Below are 6,935 nucleotides of genomic sequence, written 5' to 3'. Positions count from 1 at the left end.
TCTACTTAAATTTTAAAATAACACATGAAAGTTTTTCAAAACTAGGGACCATTTTATAGAAAACAAGATATCGGGACAAGCTAGCATTTAAACTTTCATAATTTTATATCAATGAAAACAAGACATATCAGGCATAATTTTCATTGGAGATTATTTTAACATAGTAATTTTGATTTACTACTTAGAATGACTAAAATTCAGATTTTTAAACTGTTTTATTTTAAATGCCGTGATAGTGTTACATATTTAGAATAACTTCAGGTTTATTATTATTTTATTATTATAAAATAATAACTATACTAACAAAACTAATTTATTTTAAGAAGTGGTAGCTCTAAACTTGTCCATTTTACCTACCAGTCAAGGCTTTAGGCACTATCTTTTTAAAAAAATTTTTTTTAAATGTGTATTTATTTTTGAGAGAGGGAGAGAGAGCATGAGCAGGGGAGGGGTAGAGAGGGAGACACAGAACCTAAAGCAGGTGCCAAGCTCTGAGTTGTCAGCACAGAGCCAGATGTGGGGCTTGATCTCATGAACCATGAGATCACGACCTGAGCTGAAATCGGATGCTTAACTGACTGAGCCACCGAGGGGTCCCTTTAGGCACCATCTTTAATTTCATCTTCTGTTTCTCTCTCAAGGTCAATCACAAGTCTTATTTTTCATACCTTCCTTTTCTCTCTCAAGTACTGCCATTTGTCATCCTCACTGCCACCACTGTTCTATGTAGGTTACCATCATCTCTCACACAATTTAATGTAAGAGCTCTTAACTACTCTCCCAGCCTGAAGCCTTGCTCTCTCAAGTCCAATCTCAAGACGAAAATCCAAATCATCTTTATAATGCAAATCTAATTATGTTCAACAGTCTAATAAAACAATTTGGATGGCTTTCCAGGGATCCAGGGATTAATTCTTTACTTAATTTAAACACTGTAAAATGCTGTCATGATCCTTTTTGATATACCCTCTGATTTCCTTTTCAGCCACAGCTCTGGCTACTTTCTCTCTTCTAATCCATGTTCCTGAATCACTAAACTTTAGTTTCTCGAATATTATGTGTGTTTTCGTCACACAGCCTTTGTATGTACCGTGTCCTGTGTGTTAAACACTCCTCCTATCCCTTCCTCATGAGTTTCTGCTTATCTTGCAGGTATCGATTTAGACAGGAAGCTTTCTGAGGTCAAGATTTTGTCTACATCCTGTATGTTCCTAAAGCATTTTGTAATTCCTTTATTATAGCATGTATTATGTCCTATAACTTTTAAATTTCTGTGTTTCTTAGTAGGTAAGAATAAGTCTTGAAATGAATGTAGATTTATTAACTGCTCATAGTGTCACCAGTGCTACACAGACAGAGCATATTTGATAATTAATATAAAATAGCAATAATCGTTGGATTCCGACTTTATTGAGCAATAACTATATGCTAAGCCCTGTGCAAAGCACATCACATAGATTATTTTACTTACTGCTCAAAACCAATCTACAGTAGGTAGAATTATTTTCAAGATGAGGAAATGGATGTAGAAGTGTTCAATTAGTAAGGGGCAGAGCTTACATTTAAACTCAGACAATTAGTTGCAGATTGCAAGATTTTTATTATTCAGCTACAGAAAATAAGGCGATTCCAGCAATATGCCTGCAGAAAAGCCGTGGAACACTTGTGACATTATCTATTCTTAGATTTGGAGAGAAATTTAATTCTAAATTCTTCTTAAAAATTACTTTAAAATGTTTTGTGGCACATTATCATATCCCTGTTTTTTTTTAAAGAAGTATCTTATTTTATTGGGCAGCCCTCATTGTTTAAAATTCTAATCTCCTTTGTGTGAGGCAAAAGTACTTACCTCAGTCCTTCCACAGTTTCATCCCATTCAATGTTATTAGTTAGCACGTCTGAATCTATACAGAATAAGTTTAATTAATATTCCATATTAATGGCCATTAACATTTTTATGTTAATTTCTCTATCTTGTATTTTTATTTTGGCCTCCAAAATATATTTTATTTGAATAAATGTCAAAGGTATTATTTTTGTTATTTTAAAAAGTTATTTGGAATAAAAGATAAATCCAAGAAACATTCCACATACTTGTGATACATTTTTATATTAACCTTTTCCTGTACTTATTTTTTCAGAGATTTATAGTTATTTATGTTATTAATGTAATAGTTAGTGAATGAAAAATACGTGTGATAATTATGCAAGGCACAAAGCCCCGTATTGTCATGAACCCATGTGACACCATCCATCCAACCCAAGGACAAGAATTCTGTCTGTCATCAACTTGTACCCATGTAGGTACCCTCCCTCACCATCTTCCTCTTGCCTTTCCCCCACCAGAGGTCACCAGTAGCCTGAATGTGCTTTTATCATCATCTTGACTTTTACAAAACATGTTTATTTCATGTAAGTGTAAGCAAAGTATTGTTGATATTATTTCTATTTGAGCTTTGTAGAAATGGCATTACACTAACAGAATCTGATGAACCTACTCTTGTTCCCTCTCATCTTCATAGTTTTAAAAATCATCTATGTTTCTGTGTGTAGCTATGGTTTTTTCACTTTTGCTTGTGTGTAATAGTCCATTCAGAGAATATCAAACATCAGTATCATATTAAAATATATGTGTTCATCTTCTCTAAGGCATACATTTGGATGATTTCTATTTTTTTATATTGTAAACAGAGAGACTGTGAACATTTTGAACATATGCCTGAAGAATGTGTGTATGAGTTTCCTATAAGAACATAAATAAGTGTTGGAATGTTGGGTCATAGAATATGCATATGTTTAACATTAAAAGATAATGGTAATATTTTTTCCAAAATGAATTTTATATCAATTTAGTTTATTTAATAAATAAATACATAGATGAGTGATGCTCGCTATTTCATGCCTGCCCGCTTCCATTTACCTCTCTCATTAAGGGAAACAGTATGATTCATTTGTTTTGTAATTTTTCATTAAATATTTACAATTTTAACTCATGACTAATGGTTATATCTTACATAGTTGTACATGTATCAGTCTTTAAAGCAACTTGTTGCCTCCATTTCTGTAGAATTTGTCATTTGAACTAAATACCATGATTTTGACAGTAGTGAGTACTGTACGTAGATTTAGTTCATTCTTTAACTACTATCCTTTATGCTATCATGTGAATAATGCAGTCTTTATTTATCTTTACCTTATATTCATGATCATTTTATTGTCTATTTAGCTCTTACAGAAATTGCTGCCCCGAATATTTTAATTTTTTTTTTTGCAAAAATGCTTGATGTATTACTTTAAAGGTAAATGCCTAAAAGTAAGTTGTAAATCATAAGTTATCAATATTTTCAGCTTTATCAGCTATTATTACATTGATCTTCAATTTCTTAGAATCAAGCTGTAATTTTCCTCACCATTAATGTTACCAAACTTACTATTATTATTATTGCTATTATTATTATTATTATTGTCAATTTAATAGGTGTGGGAAACTCACTGTTTAAACTCTTCAATTCCTTGATTCTGACTGAGAAAGTATTTTTAAACTTTTTCAAATACATATTGATCTTTCAGGGCCCAGCTGTATAAATTATTTCAGATTTCAGAAATTTTTTTTAAGTTTCTCTATTGGCTTATATGGAGTTTTGCTTGTTTGAATATCTAAATACTTTTGTCACTTGTGCACACCACAAATATTTCCCCTGTCTCCTGTTATACTTTTCAACTTCATTCCTTGGAGATTTGTTTTTGTATTTTTACAGAATATTTTTCTTTGTTTCCTTAAAAAAAAAGGTGTTTTTTTGTTTTTTTTTGTTTTTTTTTTTTGGGAAAACTTCAAATATACAAATTAGAGACTGTGGAGGGAATCTTCATGTTCCCATCAGCCAGCTTCAACAATCCACACCTGACCAATGTTACTTTATCCATATCTCTATGTAATATATTGGATTATTTTATTATTATCATCATTATTATTATTTTGTTTCCAGTTTTAAATTCTAGTTAGTTAACATATAGTGTAATATTGGTTTCAGCAGTAGAATTTAGTGATTCATCACTTACATATAACACTCAGGGCTCATAGAAACAGTGTTCTTTTTAATGCCCTTTGCCCATCTAGACCATCCCCCACATGCCTTCCCTCCATCAACCTTCAGTTTGTCCCCTATAGTTAGAAGCCTCTCTTATGGTTTGTATCCCTCTCTTTCTTAAAAATTTCCCCTATGTTCACCTATTTTGTTTCTTAAATTCCAGATGTAAGTGAAATCATATGGTAATTGTCTTTCTTTGGCTGACTTATTTTGCTTAAGATAATACACTCTAGCTCTATCCACATCGTTGCAAATGGCAAGATTTCATTCTTTTTGATGGCTGGGCAATATTTCATTATATATATGGCATATATATATATGTCATATATATAATGAAATATGCCATATATATAATGAAAATATATTCTATTCTTTGTGAAAGAATAAATATTCTATTTCTTTGTGTCATCTTCAATATATATTCATTATGTATTCAATATATATATTCATATATATATATATATATATATATATGCATCTCTTCTTCATCCATCCATCAGTGGATGAACATTTGGGCACTTTAAATAATTTGGCTATTGTTGATAATGCTACTTATAAACATCAGGGTGCATATGCCCCTTTGAGTCAGTATTTTTGTATCCTTTGGGTAAATAATTAGTAGTGCAATTGCTGTGTCATAGAGTAGTTACATCTTTAACTTTTTGTAGAACCTCCGTACTATTTTCCAGAGTGGCTGCACTAGTTTTAATTTCCAACAGTGTAAAAGGGTTCCCCTTTCTCTGCATCCTCATCAACATCTGTTGTTTCCTATGTTGTTAATTTTAGCCATTCTGACAGATGTGAGGTGGTACCTCATTGTGGTTTTGATTCATATTTCTCTGATGATGAGTGATGTTGAGCTGAACATTTTTTCATGTGTATGTTAGCTATCTGGATGTCTTCTTTGGAAAAGTGTCTGTTCATGTCTTCTGCTTATTTCTTTTTTTTTTTTAAATTTCAATGTTTTTATTTTATTTTTGAGAGAGAGAGAAAGAGACAAAGCATGAACAGGGAAGGAACAGAGGAAGAGGGAGACACAGAATCTGAAGCAGGCTCCAAGCTCTGAGCTGTCAGCACAGATCCCAGTGTGGGACTGGAACCCACGAACTGTGAGATCATGACCTGAGCCGAAGTCAGATGCTTAACTGACAGAGCCACCCACGTGCCCCTACAGCATTGTTTTATTTATCTGTTAATGGACACTTGGGTGCTTATAAAATGTTGTAGATATTTGACATCTCTGCTTACTTTTTGCCTGCTTGGGCTATCGGTTTCTGAGAGTGCATGTTAGGCTTTTAAAATCATATTTTTTGATTTGTCTATTTCTCCTGTAGTTCTGTTAGTTGTCTGTTATATTTTGAGCCTGAACATTAGGTGCACATATATTTTGATAGTTGTATCTTCTTTGTTCCTTATATTTTCCAAGATTTTTTTCAGGTATTAAGAGCTCTCCTCCAGCTACATTTGGTTCATATTTGTCTGATTTATTTTTTCGTCCTCTTATTTGCAACTATTCCATGCCTTTTGTTGCAATCATGTCTCTTGTAGACAGCATTTTGTTGAATCTTTTTTGTTGGTATCAAATCTGAAAGTCCCTGTCATTTCATTGGTTAGTTTAGTCCATTTACATTTGTGAAATTATGGTAATATTAAGACTTATTTCTGCTATCTTATTTCTAACTTCCCAGGGGCTATAGGTTTTCTTTTTTGTGATAAGCTGAATTGCTATTATTTGGTATTAACAGATATAAACTAAGACTGGAAAATAAAGAACCCACATTTTTCTATGTATTGTTTATTAGAGTCTTCTGCCTATTTCTTAACTGGGTTATTTGTTTTTTGTGTGTTGAGTCTGATAAGTTCTTTATAGGTTTTGGATACTAACTCTTTATCAGATATATCATTATCAAATATCTTTTCCAATGCTGATAGTTCCCTTTTAGTTTTGTTGATTGTTTTCCTTTTCTGTGCAGAAGCTTTTTATCTTGATGAAGTCCCAATAGTTTATTTTCGCTTTTGTTTTCCTTGCCTCAGGAGACACATCTAGTAAGAAGTTACTATGGCTGAGGTCAAAGAGGTTACTGCTTGTGTTTTTTTCTAATATTTTGATGGTTTTCTGTCTCACATTTAAGTCTTTAATCAATTTTGAATTTATTTTTGTATATCGTGTAAGAAAATGGTCCAGTTTCATTCCTTTGCATGTTGCTGACCAGTTTTCCCAACACTGTTGAAAAGACTCTCATTTTTCCATTGGATATTCTTTCCTGCTTTGTCAAAGATTAATTGACCACATAGTTGTGGGTCCATTTCTGAGTTTTCTACTCTGTTCTATTTGTCTATGTGTCTGTTCTTGTGCCAGTACCATACAGTCTTGATCACCACAGGTTTGTAATATAGCTTGAAGTCTGGAATTGTGATGCCTCCAGCTTTGCTTTTCCTTTTCAATAGTGCTATGGCTATTCAAGCTCTTTTGTGGTTCCATTCAAAATTTAAGATTGTTTGTTCTAGTTCTGTGAAAAATGCTGTTGTTATTTTGATAGGGATTGCATTAAATGTGTAGATTGCTTTGGGTATGATAGATATTTTAACGATGTTTGTTCTTACAATCCATGAGCCTGATATTTTTCTATTTCTTTGTGTCATCTTCAATTTATTTCATGGATATTTTATAACTTTCAGAGTACAGATGTTTTACTTCTTTGGTTAGGTTTATTTCTAGGTATCTTACAGTTTTTGTTGGGATTATAAATAGGATCAGTTCCTTGATTTCTCTTTTTGCTGCTTCATTATTGGTGTATAGAAATGCAAGAGATTTATGTACATTGATTTTTTAAAAGTTTATTTATT

This window comes from Panthera onca, chromosome B1 (assembly GCF_046562875.1).
Source record: "Panthera onca isolate mPanOnc1 chromosome B1, mPanOnc1 haplotype 2, whole genome shotgun sequence".
NCBI lineage: Eukaryota > Metazoa > Chordata > Mammalia > Carnivora > Felidae > Panthera > Panthera onca.
This window is presented reverse-complemented; position numbering follows the sequence as displayed.